This window comes from Pelodiscus sinensis, chromosome 2, assembly GCF_052426305.1.
Source record: "Pelodiscus sinensis isolate ZL-2025 chromosome 2, ASM5242630v1, whole genome shotgun sequence".
NCBI lineage: Eukaryota > Metazoa > Chordata > Testudines > Trionychidae > Pelodiscus > Pelodiscus sinensis.
The window spans coordinates 15,195,822-15,218,967 of record NC_143053.1 but is presented as its reverse complement, the minus strand read 5'-3'; the positions used below and the strand labels follow the sequence as shown (position 1 = coordinate 15,218,967).

General features: G+C 44.0%; 1 protein-coding gene and 1 long non-coding RNA gene across 4 annotated transcripts in view; one reads left to right on the top strand and one right to left on the bottom strand.

The window, feature by feature from the left end:
- LOC112545873 (uncharacterized) overlaps nt 1–10,649 on the top strand; it is a 39,173-nt gene extending 28,524 nt beyond the window's left edge. For both annotated transcript variants that reach the window (XR_012901205.2, XR_003089439.3), the window contains one exon: nt 218–10,649. This is a non-coding gene — a long non-coding RNA (uncharacterized LOC112545873). The remainder of the gene's footprint in view (nt 1–217) is intronic.
- NDRG1 (N-myc downstream regulated 1) overlaps nt 1–23,146 on the bottom strand; it is a 142,542-nt gene that overhangs the window by 91,083 nt on the left and 28,313 nt on the right. The gene's annotated exons all lie outside the window — the stretch shown is intronic.

The following is a 23,146-nucleotide window of genomic DNA, read 5'->3' as shown; positions in this document are numbered from 1 at the left end:
CAAAATAATACCACCAACGCTAAACAACAGCATAAAAGAGATGGTCTGAGCCAACGTGACATCCTTCAAAAATTAGAAGTCAGATACTACTATGGAAAGTAGTATGGAGTATGAATTCTGGCAGGTCAAATGTAAAAATATAATTATGCAAGTCAAAAAAGAATTTGAAGAGCAACTTGCAAAAGAAACAAAAAGTAACAGCAAATTTGTTTTTAAGCCCCCTCAGATGCAGGAAATCTGCTAAACCTCAGTGAGGCCTGTGGAGTTGAGGCACTAAAGGAGCACTCAAGGAAGACAAGGTTGTTGTAGAAAAGCTAAACGGTCTTCACCGTGGAGGATGAAAGGATTTCCATACCCGAGCCACTCTTTTTCGATGACAAATCTGAAGAACTGCCCAGATTGAGGTGACAATAAAGGAGGTTTTGAAACAAATTGATAAATTAAACAGTAATACATTACTAGGACTAGATCAAGGTGAGCAATAATTTTTGATGGCGGGACCGCTCCAAGAATTTGGTAAACAGTCAAGGTCTGCACTTTTCCATGGTATTAATGGAGAACGTGTGGGGTCAGGAATGGAAATTGAGTGTAGAAGGGATCTTGGAATAAGGGATTAGAGTGCAGGAGAGAGTGTGGAATCTGGGAGGAAGCTTGGATGAAGAAGCAGGTTGTGACCTGGAGCAGGAGACTGGGGTGCAGAAAGGGGTGCAGGGTCTGGGAGGGGGGGATGGGTACAGGAGAGGATTCTGATCTGGAGGAGGGGGTGCAGGGATTTGAGTTGTGACTGAGGGCAGGGAATCATAGAATCATAGGGCTGGAAGAGACCTCAGGAGGTCATCAAGTCCAGCCCCCTGTCCATGGCAGGGAATTGGGATAAAGGGTGCAAAATGGAGACAAAAGGTTGTGGGGCTGGAGTGCTAGAGGCAGGCTCTGGCAGGGAGGTACTTACCTGGGCAGCTCCTGGCCAGCAGCCCAGAAGGTTCCTCAGCCATGTTTCCTGCCTGCCACACTCCTTCTTGCAGCTCAGAACAGCTGGATGTGGGAGTCATGTGCTTCTCTGAAGGCTGTGAGCCCGAGGGGAGGAGTGAAGGGATACTTTGTTTTGCTTATCCTGCAAACAGGCAACTCCCATTGGCCGGAACCTGGATGATGGGAGCTGCAAGATTGTGCTGGAGGTGGGGGCAGCATGCAAAGCCTCTTTCTCTCTCTCTCTGGATTTGCAGCATTCAGAGAAGCACATGGCTCCTGCAGCTGGCTTGCAGGAGTGGGCAGGCAGGGAACCTGACTGAGACTACATCTACACAGCAGCGTTATTTCGGAATAACGCCAGTTATTTAAAAAAACATAGTACGCGTCTACACTGCAAGCCTGTTATTTCAAAATAAATTCGAAATAACAGGCTTCTTACTACAACTTCTGTAACCCTCAGGCTATGTCTACACTGGCATGAATTTCCGAAAATGCTTTTAACGGAGAAGTTTTCCGTTAAAAGCATTTTCGGAAAAGCGCATCTAGATTGGCAGGATGCTTTTCCGCAAAAGCACTTTTTGCGGAAAAGCGTCCGTGGCCAATCTAGACGCAGTTTTCCGCAAAAAAGCCCCGAATGCCTTTTTCACGATTGGGGCTTTTTTGCAGAAAACAGTACTGTGCTGTCTACACTGGCCCTTTTGCGCAAAAGTCTTTCAGAAAAAGACTTTTGCCCGAACGGGAGCAGCATAGTTTTTCCGGAAAAGCACTGATGATTTTACGTGAGATCATCAGTGCTTTTCCGGAAATTCAAGCGGCCAGTGTAGACAGCTGGCAAGTTTTTCCGCAAAAGCAGATGATTTTGCGGAAAAACTTGCCAGTATAGACACAGCCTCATTGTATGAGAAGTAAGGGAAGTTGGGGGAGGAGTGCTCTATTTTGAAATAACCGCTGTGTAGACTGCACCAAAAGTTGAAATAAGCTATTTTGACTCAAGCTACACAGTTAGCATAGCTCAAGTTGCGTAGCTTATTTCGAGTTTAGCCCTGCTGTGTAGACACGCCCTGAGGCTCCTGCTGGGCCGCGGTCCAGATCTGGCAGCTTTGCAGGCTGGATTTGGCCAGTGGGCTGGATTTGCCTGCTCATGGACTAAATGGTATTCACAATGCACAGTAAACATGTGGAACTCATTACAAGGAGATGTTTTGCAGGCTGAAAGTATAACTGGATTCAAAAGAGAATAAGTTAAGTTTATGGAGGTTAGAGCCATTAATAGCTATTAGCCAAGATGGTCAGGGATGTAACCCCATGCTTTGGGTGTCTCTAAACCTCTGACTGTCAGAAGCTGGACTTGGACCACAAGGGGTGTATCCCTTGACAATTGCCCCATTCTGTTCATTCCCTCTGAAGCACTTGGCAATGGCCACTGCTGGAAGATAGGATACTGGGTAAGATGGACCTTTGATTGGACCCTGTATAGCCATTCTTCTGTTCTTACTGCCAAGTTACTTCCAGTGCTTAATAATGAATAATTAATTAAAGGGAAGGATTGTAGTTGTTAGAGCAGATGATGGGAGGGTTTTGATTTCGTTCTCAGATCTACCAGGGCTGTCTTCTATATCTTTGAACAAGTAAATGTGTCTGTGGTTTAGTATTCTAACCTCTTAAATGCAGATAATACTTACAAGAGCTGTGAGAACAACTTATTAGACAAACTCAGCATCTTTTTCTATTCATGAGTTGTCCACAGGCAGCCTATGCTTTTTTCCCAGTTTATTTGTTATTTGAAATTATTCACAAAACAGTTTCTATGAAGAATGCTTGATTGTTTGGAAGATGTTGGTTATAAGTATTTGGTATAAAACGTGAGCTGTAAGGGCTAGATTTGATATGTGAGGGTCACGTGGTATACTTTCAAGTTCCTGATTGAATAAGTATAAGTCTTAGAATCAGTCCTCACTGATCAAAAGATTGTGCTGGATAAACTCATTAGGCAAGGGCTTAACTGTTAGTTTTAAAATATAAATTTAAAAATGTAAGCTATGCCAATTCTATGCAATTTCTCCCGTTGGAGCCATGCTTTATAATACTCTGTACAAAAAAGTCTCTCTTTCTGGAGTAAACTGGAAAAATAATTAAACAAAATTTAAACATTAAAATTTGGTCCCACCTAGCAGAGAATACCACAGTGTCATTTCATTGCTAGGTTTCAATATGATATTTACAACATTTGCCTGTAGTCTATCTGTGATCATAGAGTTTTGCTGAGCAAGGAAACAGCCTGGTATCAAACTCCACAAATAATGCACTTGAGCTTGTGAACAGAGCAGTTTAGCTCCTCAAGGAAGTTGTGAACCCAGAAGCACATTCAGAACTCAGTAAAACGACACTTACGGCTTTTCTACACTGGCATTTTAGTACCCTGAAACTTTCTCACTCACAAGTGTGAAAACTCACCCTTCCCCCACTGAATGCAGCAAGTTTTAGGGCTGTAAAGGGCCAGTATAGGCAAGCTCTCAGCACTGTTAGCTACTCCCCTGTGGAGGTGGTTTTCCTACAGCACTGGTAGAGCTCTCTCCCAGTGCTGGATCCTGGTCCCCTACTACTCATGCACTATGATCAGTACCAAGCATTAGACAGGTGGGTGCATACTTCATACCAAGAGCTCTAAGGGACAAGACTATACATTTCCTCCCAATAGCACTGAACCGGAACTGAAGCAGGGTGACTCAGGCCTTGTCTCCACTTACCAAGAGATCGATCACCCAGGCTTTGATTTAGCGGGTCTACTAAATCAACCAATGATCATGTCCCTGTAGACTTCCCGCAGTGGGGATACCGTGGAAGTTCAAACTAAGGTACTTTGACTCCAGCTACGCTATTCATGTAGCTGGAGTTGTGTATCTTGGTTTGACTTTGTCCCCAAGTGTAGACATGGCCTCAGTCATAAGCACTTCTCTTTTGCTGTCCTCATTAAGGATAAGAAGGGCAGATTTTTCCCCTATATTTTGAATGGGCTACAGTGCACTTATTTTACAAGCCAACTTAAAAAAATCTTTAGCAAATGATAATATTATAGCTGATATGTTTTACATCTGTAAATGACACATAACTTTCTCCTCCTCCTTGCCAAGCTTAGTGTAATGATAACAGGTGGACCCAAACCTAGGACCTTTGTGCACAAGCCTTTACCATTTGAGCTAAAAGCCAGCTGCCTCTCAACTAAGGCTGTAGAGCAAACTTGTTCTTTCTCTCTGTAAGTGGTGTAAGTGCCAGTACATTGGACAGCAAACCACACCCAGTAGATGTGTAGGTTACATTAGGCCATTAAAATACATTTTCATAGACACAGTCTTAAGCCAGAGCAGAGTTTTCATTTTACATCAGAGCCAAAACAAACGAAGCTATTAGAGTGCTAATAGAGTTTCAAAAATGTGGTGATTTGAGTCTGTGTGTCTCAGTGTAACTGCAGAATGGCTTGGCCTGCACTCTCCAGCTTTTTATTTAAGCTGCTGGACTGACCTTGGCATGGACTGCTGCATTTGGCTAGTTGTGTAGGGCTAGTTTCTGCCACCTCTATTTGTACTGAATATTAGCTTCTTCCTGACTTCATTGGGACTACTTGTGAGTAAGGTACCACTTGGTCTGAGTAATGATGCCAGGATATGGCCTTCAGTCAGAAAAACAGTTATTTATTTGTATTTCAATAGTTCCTACAATGTTTTACTGAGGCCCAGAGCCTCATTTTGCCAGGCTCTACATATAAACATGCCACTTGGATTGTGCTTTTGGGCAGGGACCAGCTTTTTTTTTTTGTACTGTACCTTGCACCATGAGTCCTGGTCTATTCATCTTAGGCATCTATATGGCCCCCATCACCATAGCATCTGAGCATGTCACAATAATTTAATGTCATTATCTTCACAGCACTCCTGTGAAGTAGGGCAATGCTGGCAGCCTTATGGAACAAAGGGAAACTGAGGCACAAAGGGGCTCAGTGATTCACTCAAGAAAAGACCTGAGTTCTCCCAAGTCAGAAGCTAATGCCCTAACCACTGGGCCATCCATTCACATTTAAAATCCCTAGCCACTATTACAAAACAGATTAGTTAACTGTCATATACTAAGAGACAGGCCTTGCCCTAAGAAGCTTGCAGTCAGAACAGACAATGAATGGGAAGAAACACAAAGGTACAGAGAGGTAAAGTGACTTGCTCAAAGTTGCAGCATGTTAGCCTGGGATTTGTCTCCAGATCTGCCTCCCAGTCCAGGAACATTAGGGTTTCCAGTGTTTGAGAGGCCCTGTGGGCCAAAGCTTAGGAGCCATTCAGGGTAACCTCTGTACCATTGCTTTATCTTACTATGACTGCTATTACTATTACTGATGCCATTGTTTGTAACTTGCATTACAATAGTTCCCAGAGGCCTCACTGTTCCTTTGGGCCCCATTGTGAGTAGGGTTGCCAGGTGTCCAGTATTCACCCGAACAGTCCGGTGTTTTCGTCTCCTGTCCAGTAAAAAATTTCAGAAAATACCAAACACCTAAGAAGTCCACTATTATCTGACTTTTTTCCCTGGCCAGGCGGTGAAAATACCAGGCACCTGGCAACCCTACAAACACTCAGACCCCATGCTTGCCTGGTTCCGCAAGGCTGCCAGCACAAAATGGCTGTTGGCAAAAAGACCAAGGGGAAGCAATGACTCCCCTGGATCTTAGTGCTCAACCACTCCCCTGTTCCTATGCCTGCACTCACTGTTAAAAGGATATATTGTTTTAATGCTGTTTTATATACACACACACACACACACACACACACACACACACAGGGCTCGACAAACTATAGAATCTACTCGCCTGTGGTGAGTAGATTTCAGCCATGCGCCCCGTTTACCGGCGGCGCGTACATGGGCAATGGGCTCTTGTGCATACGCAGTGCGGGGCTGGCGAGCAGCTTTTGCCGCCATTTGTCAAGCCCTGTATATATATATCTTTTTCTTTTTGCTTAATAAGACTTGGAGTCCTTTTTTTCCCCTCAACTTTTGTCTCCCCCCCCCCTTTTTTTTTCCTTCAACAGAATTTTTTCCTGGTGGTTTTTTTTTTGGGAGGTGTTTGGTATTTTTGTTTCAACCATCTGGCAACCCTATGTGTGAGATGCCCTACAGACAGGCATTGTGACAGCTCCTTGTAAGGAGAAGAACATAAGAACAGCTGTACTGAATCAGACCAAAGGTCCATCTAGCTCAGTATCCTGTCTGCCGACAGTGGCCAGCACCAGGTGCCCCAGAGAGAGTGGACCAAAGACAATGATCAGCGATTTGTCTCCTGCCATCCTTCTCCAGCCTCTGACAAACAGAGACCAGGGACACCACTTCTATCCCCGGGCCAATATCCTTTTATGGACCTAACCTCCATGAAATTATCTAGCTTGTCTTTAAACTCTAGTATAGTCCTAGCCTTCACAGCCTCCTCTGGCAAGGAGTTCCACAGGTTGACTACACGCTGTGTGAAGAAGAACTTTCTTTTATTAGTTCTAAACCTGCTACCCATTAATTTCATTTGGTGTCCTCTAGTTCTTCTATTATGGGACCTCATAAATAACTTTTCTTTATCTGCCCTCTCCACACCACTCATGATTTTATATACCTCTATCTTAGCCCCCCTCAGTCTCCTCTTTTCTAAACTGGAAAGTCCCAGTCGCTTTAAATTTACTAGTTTGGGCTCCCCCTGGCTCTTGGGGTGTGTGATATTTTCTTCTCACTTGTGTGCAGCCTTGATTGATTTTTCTTTGGGTCAGCAGCCCCTTACTCAAAAAAGGTCCCCCATCCAGTGTAATTAAACTTATTTAGGGGAAAACCTTAATAGATAGTTACCAGATGGTTAAAAAAACATACCGGACACACTTGATCTCAGAACGGTGGTGGGGGAGGAAACACCGGCCGGGAGGGGAGCTGGGCTGGCTGGGAGGGTGTTGGGGGGAACGGGACTGGCTGGGAGAGGAACCGGGGGTGGGGGAGTGAGGGGGAAAATCAGCTAGCGGGGAGCGGGACTGGCTTGGGCACACGCAGATCCAGGGGTGCTGCCTGTCCTGCACACAGTCCCAGCAGGGCGCACTGGCAAATCCGGCCCCGGAGATTCCAACCCACCCTGCCCCCGCCCACACCCTCCTCCTCTCTACTGCGTAGTTGCATACTGCCTGGCTGGTAGACACACTCATGCAGTGTGAGCATGTCTACCAGCCAGGCAGTACGCAACTACGTCCTGATACTCATGATAATAATAAAACTTACTTAATTAGAAAATACCAGACATTTGTATGTCCGGTGTGTCCTGTATTTTCTCAATTTGTTTCCCGGACAGAAGGCTCAAATACCGGACTGTCCGGTTCAAAACCAGACACCTGGCAACCCTCTAAAATAGAATGCTATAGTTAAAAACACCATCTCTCTGCACAGACCCGGGAGCCAGGGAATTAAGAGTTAAAGTTGCACTGGGGAGAGTTAATTATCCTTAAGCCATTGCAAAATAGGGTGTGGGAGGAAGATAATATTCACAGAAAGTCATGCCCTCAGACTTCTTTTAAAAACAAGCAATAGGGCCCCACCCCAGGTCAGTGCCTGGAGAGCCCAAACTCTCCTCAGAAGTCCAGTGGCAAAGTCCCCAAACAAACTGGAAGTCTTGCATTAAAGTTCAAAGCAAACAAAACAGCCCCTTTCTAGGAGGCTTCTTTCCCACAGACATTTTTATGGGGAATCCAAACTCTCCTCAGAGATCTGGCAGTTAAAGTCCACAACATTAGCAGATAACAGACAGCCTCTTGTCACCTCAACAGCCTTCCTTGCTACATGGAAAAAGACTGTTCACGTCATACTCCAGCATGCCTGGCTGTGGAGGTCACTCAAATTCCAGTAGCTTAGGGGCTATACAAATCAGGAGCCTTTTTGACTGGGAGAAAAAGAAGCCATGACATATTTCAAATCTCCAGTTCTGGACAGCCCATACTCTGGGATCTTTGACAGACCACAAACTGTCAGCCTGGGACCACTTCCTCTTACTCAGTTGTAGACTTAAAACGTCAGACTTTATTTCCTTAAAGAGCAAGTATGTTGTGTTACACACAGAAATCAGGATCTACAGTATCTCCAAAACCTTAAACCTAAGTCTAAATCGAGGTAAATAAAGCAGGTGGCCATTCTCAGATGTAAAGTACAAAGTGTTTGTTTTAATTGTTAAGATTTTTCGTATACACAGCACAGAACTAATCCATCATTTCATCTTCCTAATGAACTTCGATTGCCATATGTTTTAGATTTTTGCAACCATTTTAACTCTTTGCTGCCTACAGTAGCTGTGTGTCCCATTCTGCAAACTGGTGAAATCCTGGCCCCACTGAAGTTAATGGCAAAAGTTCCATTGACTTTAAGAAGGCGAAAATTTCACCAAGAACCTGAGGAGCTCCTAGTACTTTAGAAAGTCAGGCAAGTATCCTGATTCCCACTTTATAGATGAGTAAACTGAGTTGCAGAGAATTTAATTGTTTTGCCCAGCATTGCACACCAAGGTCCAAAACGAATAAAAGGAATAAAAAGATCCACATGGGCAGACTGTTGCACTGCCAATGGAATTCCACTGCTTTCAATGGACTCCACGTGGACATAAGATTCTGCCAGCGTTCCCAAACACAATAGATCTTAGTCAGATCACTGGCAGATCCAGCGTTTAATATTACAATTAGTTGTCATAGTGTTATATTTATTGCAGGCAGTCCCCTGGCTATCATGAATGGAGCTTGGAGTTAAAGTGCGGGGTAGGGAGGCATCTTATGATTATTTGGGAGAAAATTAACTCGGCAAGGCATAATTTTATGTTTTTTTCCCATTTTTATGTAAAGAGTTCCACTCTGTCTGTTATATGGGTGTTTGTTTAATACAGGGGTCTACACACTTACCATTAAAGTGAGTATTAAAATGTAGATACAGGATTTTATCCAGATCCACATTTTATTTAGGCAACAGAGTTTTCCAACATTTAATATCTGGATTCAAATATAAGCCTGTAAAACACAGGAGTCAAAGCCTCAGCTGGTGTTATATACTGATCTACACCAAGTGAGAATTTTACCCATATTATCTAGAAAATAGGGGCCTAACCTAACAGACAATATGTCTGTAGAGCTCTCTAATGAGAATTTAATCCAAAGCCAGGTCTACCCTCATAGGGAACATCAAATCAAGATATGCAATTAATTACGTAGGTGGAGTTGGAGATACCTTGTTTCGTGTTTCCCCAGCAGGAGGCTGACGGGAGCAAATGCTCCAGTTGGTTTCCGTTACTCTTTGCACAAGCAGGAGTGCCAGCTGCTGGCAGGGCCACCCACTGAGTTCAATTCAGCAAGTCTTAACTAGACTCACTAAATCAAACTTCGGAAGATCAAACGTGGCAGCGTCGATCTTCCATCTAGTGAAGACTTAGCCTTAATGTATTTTGACCTTTTGTACACTTATTGGAGGGGAGAAGGAAAAGAAACATTCTGAGATTTCTTATCATTATTATGTGTTGGGCAAGATGCTGCCACATTTTGTCATGTTCATACTTGAGTTCAGTGGCTTTATACAAAATGATTACACTGGTCTACAATTTTTTAGAAGTCATCTGCTTCAGAGATAAAATGTGCTATTTATTATGTATTTTGATGTGCTGAATTCAACTATGACAATTAAAACAACTGATTGGTTACTGTTTCCAAGATATTTAAGTTTTTACATTTTACGTCTATGTATATTGTATAGATAATAGAGTTTTAATCATAAATTGTAAACCTAGGTCTTTTCATGTGTTTATGGCTGCTTTACATGATAATATTTCACCTGGCTTGTTTATGTAACACTTTAAAAATCAGAAAAAGGGTTATATAAATAAAATTTATTATGAAACAAAAGGCAAAACACTATTATGTACATAGTTTAGTCCTATTCAGTGTCTACTCGGCGCTTCTTGGCTTGTCTCTTGTATTCATTAAATGGAGCATCTCTTGTCACTGTCCAGCAATAGTCTGCAAGCATTGATGGGCTTCATTTGCCCTGATAGCGTTTCTCCATTGTTGCAATGTCCTGGTGAAATCGCTCGCCGTGCTCGTCGCTCACTGCTCCGCAGTTCAGTGGAAAAAAATCTAGATAAGAGTGCAAAAAAATGTATCTTTAGTGACATGTTGCAACCAAGGCTTTTGTATGCTTTGAGGAGGTTTTCCACCAACAACCTGTCTGCCTTGTTGTTTCCGAGAAAATTTATTGCCACTAACTGGAAGGCTTTCCATGCCGTCTTTTCCTTGCCACACAGTGCATGGTCAAATGCATCATCTCGAAGAAGTTCACGAATCTGAGGACCAACAAAGACACCTTCCTTTATCTTAGCTTCACTTAACCTTGGAAATTTTCCACGGAGGTACTTGAAAGCTGCTTGTGTTTTGTCCATGGCCATGACAAAGATCTTCATCAGGCCCAGCTTCATGTGTAAAGGTGGTAACAAAATCCTCCTTAGTTCAACAAGTTGTGAATGCTGAACACTTTTCCTCCCAGGCTCCAATGACTGTCGGAGTGGCCAATCTATCTTGATGTAGTGGAAATCTCTTGCACGACTATCCCATTTGCAGAGAAAACAGCAGTACTTTGTGTATCCAGTCTGCAGACCAAGCAAGAGAGCAACAACCTTCATATCGCCACAAAGTTGCCACTGATGTTGGTCATAGTTTATGCACCTCAAAAGTTGTTTCATGTTGTCATAGGTTTCCTTCATATGGACTGCATGACCAACTGGAATTGATGGCAAAACATTGCCATTTTGCAGCAAAACATCCATGACTTCTAGGAATAACATGATGCAATTTATACCATGTATGACGCAATACCAGCTTCAGATTGCATCATTCATTGTATTGCCTAAAAAGCAAGTACTGTCCAAACCCAGTCATAGATTTATTCCTAGATCCAGTCAAAGATGTATTTTAGTCATTTCTGGTTAAAATTGAGATCCCTTCCCTTTATAACTCACTTATCCTCCGCCATTCTCAAGTCAAGGGTCGTATATACTGACCCAATAGCATATCTTGAAAACTAGAGCCAATCAACAATTTTAAGCATCATTTTCATTCTCAGTGACCCAGAATTAGTAAAGTTTGACTACATTTATTTCAGAAGCATTTTGGCTGTAGAGCAGTGTTACAGGTGGTGGAATTGGGCCCTTTCTTTCACTGCCAGTAATGCGCTTAGTGCTGTACAAGATGCAGAACATAGACCGTCCCTCCCACAAAAAGGTTGCAGTCTGAACCAGAAAGGCACAGAGCAAGAACTGGAAAACATGCGAAGGAAATAGCTTGAAGACTAAATGGGTGTAAAATTATGATAATATAATTACATAAGAACATAAGAATGGCCGTACTGGGTCAGACCAAAGGTCCATCTCACCCAGTAGCCTGTCTGCCGACAGTGGCCAGCACCAGGTGCCCCAGAGAGGGTGGACCAAAGACAATGATCAAGCGATTTATCTCCTGCCATCCCTCTCCAGCCTCTGACAAACAAAAGCCAGGGACACCATTTCTATCCCCTGGCTAATAGCCTTTTATGGACCTAACCTCCATGACATTATCTAGCTTCTCTTTAAACTCTGTTATAGTCCTAGCCCTCACAGCCTCCTCTGGCAAGTAGTTCCACAGGTTGACTACATGCTGTGTGAAGAAGAACTTTCTTTTATTAGTTTTAAACCTGCTACCCATTAATTTCATTTGGTGTCCTCTAGTTCTTCTATTATGGGAACTAATAAATAACTTTTCTTTATCTGCCCTCTCCACACCACTCATGATTTTATATACCTCTATCATATCCCCCCTCAGTCTCCTCTTTTCTAAATTGAAAAGTCCCAGTCACTTTAACCTCTCTTCATATGGGACCTGTTCCAAACTCCTAATCGTTTTAGTTGCCCTTTTCTGAACCCTTTCCAAGGCCAAAATATCTTTTTTGAGCTGAGGAGACCACATCTGTACACAGTATTCAAAATGTGGGCGTACCATGGTTTTATAGAGGGGCAGTAAGATATTCTGGGTCTTATTTTCTATCCCTTTCTTAATAATTCCTAGCATCCTATTTGCCTTTTTAACCGCCGCTGCACACTGTGAAAGTTTTCAGAGAACTATCCACGATAACTCCAAGATCTCTTTCCTGATTTGTCATAGCCAAATTAGCCCCCATCATACTGTACGTATAATTGGGGTTATTTTTCCCCGATGTGCATTACTTTACACTTATCCACATTAAATTTCATTGGCCATTTTGTTGCCCAATCACTCAGTTTGGTAAGATCTTTTTGGAGTCCCGTAGGGTATGTCTACACTACCACCCTAGTTCGAAATAGGGTGGTTAATGTAGGCAACCCCAGTTGCAAATGAAGCCCGGGATTTAAATATCCTGGCCTTCATTTGCATCTTGCCGGGCGCCGCCATTTTTAAAGCCCCGGTAGTTCGGACTCCATGCCCGTGGCTACATGCGGCACGGAGTAGGTAGTTCAGATTAGGCTCTCTAATCCGAACTACCGTTACTCCTCGTGGAACGAGGTGTACCGGTAGTTCGGATTAGAGAGCCTAATCCGAACTACCTACTCCGTGCCGCGTGTAGCCGCGGGCACGGAGTCCAAACTACCGGGGCTTTAAAAATGGCAGCGTCTGGAAAGATGCAAATGAAGCCCGGGATATTTAAATCCCGGGCTTCATTTGCAACTTGAGTTGCCTACATTAACCACCCTAGTTCGAACTAGGGTGGTAGTGTTGACATACCCTTACAGTTTACTTCTGTCTTGACTATCCTAAGCAGTTTGGTATCATCCGCAAACTTTACCACCTCAGTGCTTACCCCTTTCTCCAGATCATTTAATATTTATTAATAATTTATATTAATTAGGATATACATTTGCCATAAAGTTACCTATTTGATGGTACCACACGGGTTGACTTGTCTGGTCAAAAAATAAGTGAGTGTCAAAAGAATATCTAGCTTTCCTTTCTGGCTTGTCCTATGAATGCTATGTGTATGGGAGGCTGGCTGTAATAAAGTCAACAGGCTTTTTGAAAAAGCAAGTGGGGCATCTGCAGCAGCTTGACTGGTGACCTCAATTTCCTGACCTGCAAGTCCGTTCCTCTAGACGTCCCCTTTATAAATGCTGTGATTTTCTGCCAGACATAATTCTAGTTACAATTCTGATTGGAAAAGGGAGCTGCTTAGGGGGACTTACCAGACGACATCTGTTCAGTAGCAGACGTGTGCCAGAATGGGGCTTTGGTAGGTGAGGCTGTCTCTGCAGTTAAATGTAGGTGCAGAGCGGGTTGGAAATCTGCAGCTCAGCTGAAAATGGCTATTTCTGTTTCTCTTTTAAAGTATGGAGTTCACAGCATCCAGAGCAAGTGCATTTGCACATCATGCAGGGCTCCCCAGGGTAACCTATGTGAAAATGCCTTTTCAAATTATTTCAGAAAGAACTTGCTCTGTGCAGGGATTACTTTGGTCTTTTTTTGTCCGTATGGCATAGTCAACTAACTCCCAAATAACAAAGGAGGTATTTCCAATACAAACGTTCAGACAAACAGTGATTTGTGTTGCACTTGGTGAAGCTTTTTGTTGTTTCTAGCTTCTAGGGCTCTGTCTACACTCGCGGCTTCTTGCGCAAGTACAGCTGTTCTTGCGCAAGAATCTGCAGAGCATCCACACTGCCCACCTGCTCTTGCGCAAGTAAATTTACAGTATGGCGTGGTAAGAGGGGGCTCCTTGCGCAAGAGCTATGCTCTTTTTGGACAGGTGTAAGCCCTCTTGCGCAGGAGCTCTTGCGCAAGAGGGCAGTGTGGACGCTCATCAGGGATTTCTTGCGCAAGAAAGACCTATGGCTACAATGACCATCAGAGCTTTCTTGCGCAAAGAGAGCATCCACACTGCCATGGGCGCTCTTGCGCAAAAGCACAGCTCGCACATGGCAGTGTGGATGTTTTCTTGCGCAAGAGATCTTGCACAAGAACACTTGCGCAGGATGTTCTTGCACAAGAAGCCAGGAGTGTAGACATAGCCTAGGTGTTTTCCATGCAGGGCCTTTTGTATCCTTGTCTCTCTTTCCCTCTGTACTAGGAAGATACTGTCTGCTCCAACTGAACGATGAAGCCAAGGGCGCTAGGGATAGCGAGGAGGATCCTGCTGCTAAGTGGGCATGAGCAGGTGAAAGGCAGCCCTATGGAAACAAACACTGAGGAGGTCTTTCCCATCCTCCCACCCACTGATACTCTTCTATAATCAAAGAGCCCAATCCTGCTGGGTGCTGATTATCCTTAACACCCATTGATTTCAAAGGACACTCAGCACCTTGTAACTTGAGGAGAAGAGGAGGGGGGAGTTGAATGTCTGTGTTTAGGCTGGATCCCCAACACACATAATGAGTCCAGTCCTCAAATCACTGAATTTATTCAGTTGAGCAAGAGCTTCAGGATCGGAGGAAAAAAGCCTCTTAAAGTGATGCCACCCTCCATCCATGAGTTAAATAATTAGAACTCATACTTTATAGGGACCACATCCTGAAAGAAATCTTTCCTGAATATCCTCTTTTGGCCTCCAAACACACCCCCGCCTCTCCAAACTCATTGTCAGAAGCAAGTTCTCCACAAACCAGAACACAACCAGGCGACCAACTCAAAGCGGCACCATATCCTGCCAGGGTTGTAAACTCTTTTCACAAAACCATCACTTTATAGCTGACCTCTTAGTCCTCCTCCTCTAAGGGAACCTGCACAACTCCTTGAGAAGACAGGCTGGAGTCATTATTGCTAGACACTAAAAATCATGGACTGAATAGAAATGCTGGATTCATGGCTTATTACACCAATATATAAGCCACTAAACATCCTCCCTAAGCCCCCCCACCACAGACTTTTATTCCCTTCCCTGCCATGACAGGAGGGATATTAACAGGTCATTTGCACTTGAATGATGCTGTGAAATATGCATTAACTTCTTATGTTAAATAATCTGTTGCACTCTGTATTTAGCTGTGATGCTGAGGCTATGTCTACACTAGAAACCTCTCTATAAGCAGGGCCACTGACAGGGCAGAGGGAGGGAGGGGGAGAATTGCCCTGGAGCACAGCAATTGAAAAGGGCTCTAGACTCTGAGCCACTGTCAGGGCTACTACAGTGGTAGCAGTGGCTGGAGCCTAGGGCCCTTTAAATCACTGCCAAAGTCCCGCACAGTACGGCCTGGGTGGCACTGAGGATGGGGTGTGCAAGGTGTGGCATGGTTTGGGTAGGACTGAGGGCGGACTGCCCCTAGCGCTGCTCCTTCCACCGTTTCCGGGAGCTCATACCTGAGCCCCCTCCACATTGCCAAGGGCTTGGCAAAGTCTGTCGCCAGCCCTGTCTGTGAGGTCTCGTATGCAGCCCCTCTGTGCTGATGGGAGAGAACGGCCCCGTGGGCATAATTAAACCAGCCCCAGTGAGTGGTGGTTGGTAGCAGGGGCAACTGGTGAGGAAGGACAAAGAGGGAGCACTGGCTACATAACAGCTCCCCCCCCCCCCCCCCCGCTATATGACTCCTCCCTGTGCCACTCTAGCCTAAAGGAGGACTGGGACAACCTCCCCTCTACCCCAGGTCCTGTCTCTCCACACCCTTGCTCTGCCTTTTCCTCACCTTTTCCCTGCCCTTGCTCCACCCCCTCCCCCCCCGCTTCACCTTTTCCCCCAGGCCACTTCCTGCGACACTGCACTCTGGCGCCAGCAGCAGGAGTTGGCTCCTTTATGCTCACCGGCAGTGATGGGGGCTGGGGAAGCGAAGCAACATGGCCACAGCCTGCTCCTCACCCCAAGCTACGGGCCATGTTGCTCCGCTTCCTGCCCTGAAGTAATATGGCTGGCAGGAGGGGGAGCAGAGCTGCATTGCTCCCCTTCCCTCTGCTGCTACCAGTGTGTGCACGAGGGCCCAACCCCTGCTGTGGGCACCAGGCCTCACCCCCACTAGTCCCTCAGGATGCCCAGAAGCTCTAACCCTTTTCCCCTCCCACCCATGGCACTTGTGAGGTCACATGCCCCTTCCCCCCCCCATGCATTGCCCCGGGTTGGTAGCTATGTCAGTGACACAGAAACACATTTTACTGGCCAAAGTGCTAGTTTGGATATACCCTGAGTATTTCCCCAAGCTGAAGAAGAACTCTGTGTAAGCTCAAGTGCTTGTCTCTCTCACCAATGGAAGCTGGTCCAATAAAAGATGTTATACCACACACCTTGTCTCAGCCTTTTTGAAAGACACTCCTAAAACTCTGTTCACAGTGCCAACGGTTCACCTCACATGATGGGAAGGTTGGGTTAAAGACACTGTCTAGAAGGTTGTGTGATGAGCAGCACGTAATACCGTAGCTGTAATGGGGAAAGAATTATTGTATGAATTGCAGATGATAGTCACGGAATATGCCCTGGGTTATCTTTCCCAACCCACACACCCTCCTATTAGTCCGTTCATCGGGGAATGTTCCAAACATCCCAGAGCAGATCAGAGCACACCCAATTTACTTGGCCACACCCTATTTGCTTCAGGCATGTTTCTCTATCAGTAGCATGCAATCTTGTCAAAGGGGACAACCTGGGTTTGGGTCTCAGACTATAGGCAAGAGATTCCCACCAAAGGCAGTGGGATGTATTCTGCTGTGCTAATGTGCTCCTTCTTAAGGCAAAACACTCACTGAACTCATGAAATACCAAACAAACAAAACCAACAGAAAAAGACAGACAGATGTGGTGGGTGATGTAATATATATATTATTGGACCACATTCTGTTTGAGCTACACAGAGTTTTTCTTCCATACTGGGCGAGATACTCAGCGTGACACAGGTAAATACCAGGTGGAACAGCTTGTTTGGCATAAGTAGTTATCAGACATTGTGGGAGACCTATCCAGGTGAAGTGACCCATTATCGCCTCTGCAGTCACAGGACAAAAGAGGCAGCTTAGTGGGTTACAGATTTTATAAGCCTTACATCCAGAGGCTATATTAAGACTATGGCTATGTTTACACTGCAGGGAAAAGTCGAAAAAAGATACGCAAATTGCAAACCGCAATTTGCATATCTTTTTCCACTTTTCTTCTGAAAGAGGCTTTTCTGACATTTAGTCCATCTACATAGGACCAAATGTTGGAAGAAAAACCTCTTTTGGAGCATCCCTTCTTCCTCATAGAACAAGGTTTACAGGGATGCCAAAAAATGCGTCTGCTTTTCCAAAAAAATTTTCAGAAAAGCAGACACGTTCCTTGGACGCCACAGAGCTTTTCTGGAATATCTCTGGTATCTGGCTTTTAGTACCTAGAAAAGTTATGATTTTAAGCCGCCTTTAGCTGGGACACTCTGAGTACCTTTCCTAGTCCTGAAGAAGAGCTTGAAAGCTTGTCTCACTCACCCAGTGAAGTTGGTCAAGTAACAGATATTACCTCACCCACCTTGTCTCTGTGGCTACATCTACACAGCGGCGCTATTTCGGGATACTGGAAGTATCTCAAAATAACTATTCCACATCTTTAAATGCACCTGTTATTTTGAAATATGTTTTGAAATAATAGCTGCACTATGCCGGCGTCCCTGCAACCCTTGTTCCACGAGTGGAATAGTGTTTTATTTTGAAATGTGGCGCTGGGTAGTTAGCTATTTTGAAATAACCTGAAAATAAGCTACGCAATTTGCTATTTTGAAATAACCTGAAAATAAGCTACGCAATTTGAATTTGTATAGCGCGAATTGCGTAGCTTATTTCAAGGTAAGGGTGCAGTGTGCACCCCGGGATAGCTTGGGACCAACATGACTACAGTAGAATCCCTGAGTTACACACACATCAGGAATGGAGGTTATTTGTAACTCTGAAATGTCCCTAAATCTGGACAAAACATTATGGTTGCTCCTACAAAAGTTTACAGTTGAACAGTGACTTAATATAGCTGTGAAACTTTATTGTGCAGAAGAAAAATGCTTCTTTTAACCATCTTAATTTATATGAAACAAGCACAGAAACAGTTTCTTTATCTTGTCAAATCTTTTTTTTTTTTAAATTTCCTATTATGGTTTTAGTAGTTTACATTTAACACAGTACAGTACTGTGCAGTATTTCTCTGATGCCTGATTGTGTACTTCTGGCTCCAAATGAGGCGTGTGTGGTTTCAAGTTAGGACATTAACTTCGGTGTTTGGAACTCTGATGTTCTACTGTATAAGACACACACACACATATATATGCACACACAGTCAGAAAAGAAAGAAAAACAGGCTACGTACTGGATGACTACCCCGATTTTAGTTTTTGTTCATTTACCACAAATATTTGTTCACATGCTGCCTTTTGCACCCTGGATTCCCTTTTAAAGTGGGTTGTTTGTGCTGCAGTTCCCTCATTAGCCACTATTTGCATAGCAGAGGGCCTTACACAGTTGGGTTACGCTCTGTACAGACACAGAGGAAAAGACACTTCCTGTGCTGAAGAGTTTACAGTAGAATTGGACAGCGGTCTAAAGTCAGCCAATGGAATATTTACCAGTTATTAAGGCCTGATTTGCAAACCTATATAATGATTTACAATTCCTCTTCTGTACCCTGAGCCACATCTCCTTGCACTATTCCCTGACCCTGAGTGTGCAAAGGGGTTGCGTCTCTGGTAGGCTCTCTCTTGGAACCATACCCCTCAAGCAGCTTTGCACGTGGACCTGCTCTTCAGAGGAACTGCATGGAAGAGAGGAAATTCACTCTGTTTTTGGGCTGGCCCATGACCCAGTTTATGGAGTATTTAGCCAGGAAGAAGCCAGTTATGTCTCTGATGCAATCCTGAAAGCTTGGAGTGGAAGCAATTAGCCATGTGAGGTTTGGGATGGAAGAGAATTTTGCTGCCTGCCAGGGGAGGGACGTGCAGAAGATCACACAGGGCACAAGCACGTGCAAAAAGCCATTACCAAAGAGGCAAAACACCCACAGGCAAAAGCAGTGAGTCAGACAGCAGTTTGCATTTCTTTGTTAAGGAGCAGCTGGAGGAAGAAACAACGGGAGGCAGGATTGGAGGAGTGTTACTGAGAGGGCAGCAGGGGAGGTAAGGCCTGTTTAGTAATGGGGCGGGACTTTCAGTAGCTGGGACGTGCTTCTCCGCACCTGCGAATGCAATCTGTGCATGCCTAGCTCTGTCCTGCCCCAGACCTTCCCACAGATGCAAGGCAGTCTCCATGCCCGCCTCCCTTTCAAGCTTACACAAGCAGGCAGTTTTCTTAGTCAAGTGGAGATGATATGTGGTCACAACTGGAACAGGTTTACTTGTAGGGATGTGAGAGTTTAACTAGTTAGCTAATTAATCAAGAAGCATTAGCTTATTGATTAACCTTCCCAGTTAAACTCCTGGCTATCACAGTAAGCTCAAGGGGCCAGCAGCCCCAGGGAGCTCGTGGGGCTACTCCTTGCAGAGTAAAGGAGTTTGTCTTAGACTCCTGACAAACTCTGGCAGTTTCTATTCTGCCGCCAGTGGCAATACAGACACAAACTATTATCCATGATTGCTTTCCCACTTTTCAACATCATGGCTGTGTCTAGACTGGCCAGTATTTCCGGAAAATCAGCCGCTTTTTCAGAAAAACTTGCCATCTGTCTACACTGGCCGCTTGAATTTCCGCAAAAGCACTGACTTCCTACTGTCTGAAATCAGTGCTTCTTGCGGAAATACTATGCTGCTCCCGTTCGGGCAAAAGTCCCTTTTGCGCAAAAGCTTTGCGCAAAAGGGCCAGTGTAGACAGCTCAGATTTGTTTTCCGCAAAAAAACCCCGATCATGAAAATGGCGATCAAGGCTTTTTTGCGGAAAAAGTTCTTTTGCAGAAAAGTGTCCGTGCCAATCTATATGCTCTGTTCCGAAAATGCTTTTAACGGAAAACTTTTCCATTAAAAGCATTTCCGGAAAATCATGCCAATCTAGACGCAGCCCATGTGTATTTATATGCAATTAGGGTTGCCAGATGGTTTTAACACAAATACCAGAATCACTTGACATTACATCACAATCTACATTACATCTTATTTAAAAATACCAGACATTTATATTTTCTCAATTTGTTTCCTGAACAGAAAGCTCAAATACTGGACTGTCTGATTCAAAACTGGACACCTGGCAACCCTATATGCAATCTACATGCGACCCCAGGACAATTTGATTATTATTTTTGTTCACTGTTTGCATTATATTCATGTCCCTGAGCCCCAGTCATGGACCACAGGCCACTGTGCTGGTAGCTGAGCAGACACAGAAGAAAACGACTGGTCTTCTGTCACAAAGAGTTTGGGGCATGTCCAGAGGTGAAAGTAATGGGGTGTGTACTTGGTGCGTAGCTCGGGCAAGAATTGGCTGAGCTGTGGCAAAAGCCAGCAGGGAGCTATTTAAAGAGCTGGCAGGGGCCCGAGTTGGAATAGGACAGTCCCTGTAAAAAATTTAAGTTCCTTTCATTCCTGGGTACGTCCCTCTTTTTCCGTTTAGCCATCCTTATTTTATCCCCAGAGCAGAATTCACAGAACACACTGGATGCAGTGCTCCAGGTGTGAGAAGGAAAGAGTTTGTAAGCCAGAACAAATGCTACATCTAGACTACAAGCCTCTTTCGAAAGAGAGCGTCTAGACTACGAGCAGATTTTTCAACAAAAGCGAGCCGCTTTTTTGAAAGAGAGTCTTGACTCTTTCTTTCGAAAATCACAGTTTGCATTTAATAGTGCCTTTTTTCAAAAGAGTACTTTCGAAAAAGACATTATTCCTCGTAAAATGAGGTTTACCAGGATCGAAAAAACTGCTGCATTCTTTCGATTTACTTTCAAAAGAATGCAGCTGCAGTCTAGATGCAGGTGAAGTTTTTTCAAAAAAAGGCTACTTTTTTCGAAAAAAACCCTGGAGTCTAGACACACCCAAACAAAGGCTTCCCATGGGTTTGTTTGGAACTAGCTACAGGATGTTAACCGTGATGCACTGTCTCAGAAAGACCCAACTTAGCTCCCATTAAAGTTAATGGATTCCCACTGATTTCAGTGGATCAGGCTGCACAGGAAGACCAACTCAGGGATCGCATTCCCCTTCTCCCAGGAAAACACTGACACACAGCTATACCAAAGATGTAAGGCGAGAAAGATCTGACCAGTCAGTAGTAAAAAACTGTTGGGAACAGAAATAAAAACCCTCTTCAACTTTAAGTACAATGTCACTGTGCATATGTTCATAGCTGTTACTTATTAAATAGATTCACCTGACCAGAGATCTACTACCTGGAGTTCATTCTTCAGCCTGTTTTGTAATGAGACACCTACATTTTGTAAAGCGGTCTTTGCCCTAGGCAATAAGTCTGCCTGCCAGCATGGTTGCACGAGAGTCATTTAGAGCTGCAACTGACATTTTTAAAAAAAATGTAGCAATCCATTTAACTCACTGAAAACAACTTCCAACAGCCACTCACATCCTAGTGACAAAAGTCACTCATTTGGTGAAATGTGCTTTTCTAACAGAATAACTTGTGTCCTCCCTGTGTAGACCATTACCTTGCAACAATGCTGCCATAATGCTGATTTGTTCCACTTTTTTAGATTCCTGTCTTAGATACCACTTTCCTCATTGCCTGTAAGATTGTGATACTGTCAGAACATACCCTGGCATTTAGAGTCAGCAGAGAGCCTTAGGACTCCTGGATTTGGTTTCCAGCTCTCTTACAGCTTTTGTGACCTTGGGCAAGCCGCTTAATGTAAAATGCCTCCGTTTATCTGCTAATGATAATTACACCCTGAGTGTGCTCTGAAGCTTAATGGTTGGTGGAGCTTACTGAGATCCTCAGATAAGAGGTGCTATAGACCCATAGTGTATTATGGTTAATACTCCCAAATAAACAACTGGTGGCCCAGTCTGCTTTAGTGCAGTCCCAAAAAATCAAGGAAGTCATAAGTAAGGCAACTGTCAATCACATGCCATAATGCTTACCCTCACCCAGGAAAATTCACAGGCTCCTCCCCCCTACAACAAACACTTCATCCTCTACTTGTAACAAAGCACCATGCACACAGCCAACCACTGTAAAAATTATCCCTACACATCAATTAAAATATGGGTCCATCTGGTCTATAAGCGTGTAGTTTCACTGATTTTCATGGAGCTTTGTTGATACTTCGACCAGCTGCAGACATGGCCTCTAGTCCTTGGCTATGTCTACACAGCTTCCCTCTTCCGCAAAAGCCTATGCAAATGAAGTGCAGATTAGCATATTGCCGCACTTCATTTGCCTAATTAATTAGCTGTTTTTGCGCAAAAAGGTGCCGTCTACACAGTGCCTTTTTTACACAAAAACCCCCTCTTGCACAAGAGCTGTTCTTCCTAATTTTTTCAGGCTCCTAATTAATTATGAAAATGAAGTGTGGCAATATGCTAATCCGTGCTTCATTTGCATAGACTTTTGTGGAAGAGGGAAGCTGGGTAGACGTAGCCCCTTGTAGTGAAATTCACCCGTGTATAGCAGGCACAATGCTTCTGCAATACTTAAATCTCAAAATAGGGATTAAGTAGGATATGAGCCTTCTATGCACAGGGTGAATTTCACCTTCTCAACACATGCATTAGCACAGCATTTTTTGCACATGGGAAAGTGTGAGATCAGAGTTCATGTTGTCCATTGGAGTCTCTGAAATACGACAAGATCCTCAAATGACAAAAGCTGCATCAGTGCAGAGTTTAGTGATGATCACCTCTAGCTGTAAAATGGGCCTGAATGTTCCATGCTCCCAGACCTTTTGTTCAACCAGAGACTCGATCTGTTGCAATTCTTGTTCACCAAGAACACTCAACCCATAACTGAGAAGCATATCAACATAATGGATGCTCTGATGCTTTGTAAAGAAAGTGTTGAATGCAATTTTTTTTTAATAAATAACTTTACTTTTTCATATCAAAATTTGCCAGCAAAAATAGCTGAAAACTCTAGAAAGGGCATAATAAAAATAAACATTTCATATTCTTCGTAGCCCTGCTAGATGGTATTCATTTCTTAGTCCTCATTATAAACAAGTGTCAGGGAGGCAAAGTCCAAAAGAAACAAAATTACATTTTGCTGCTTTGCACAACACATAGTCTTGAGTGGGC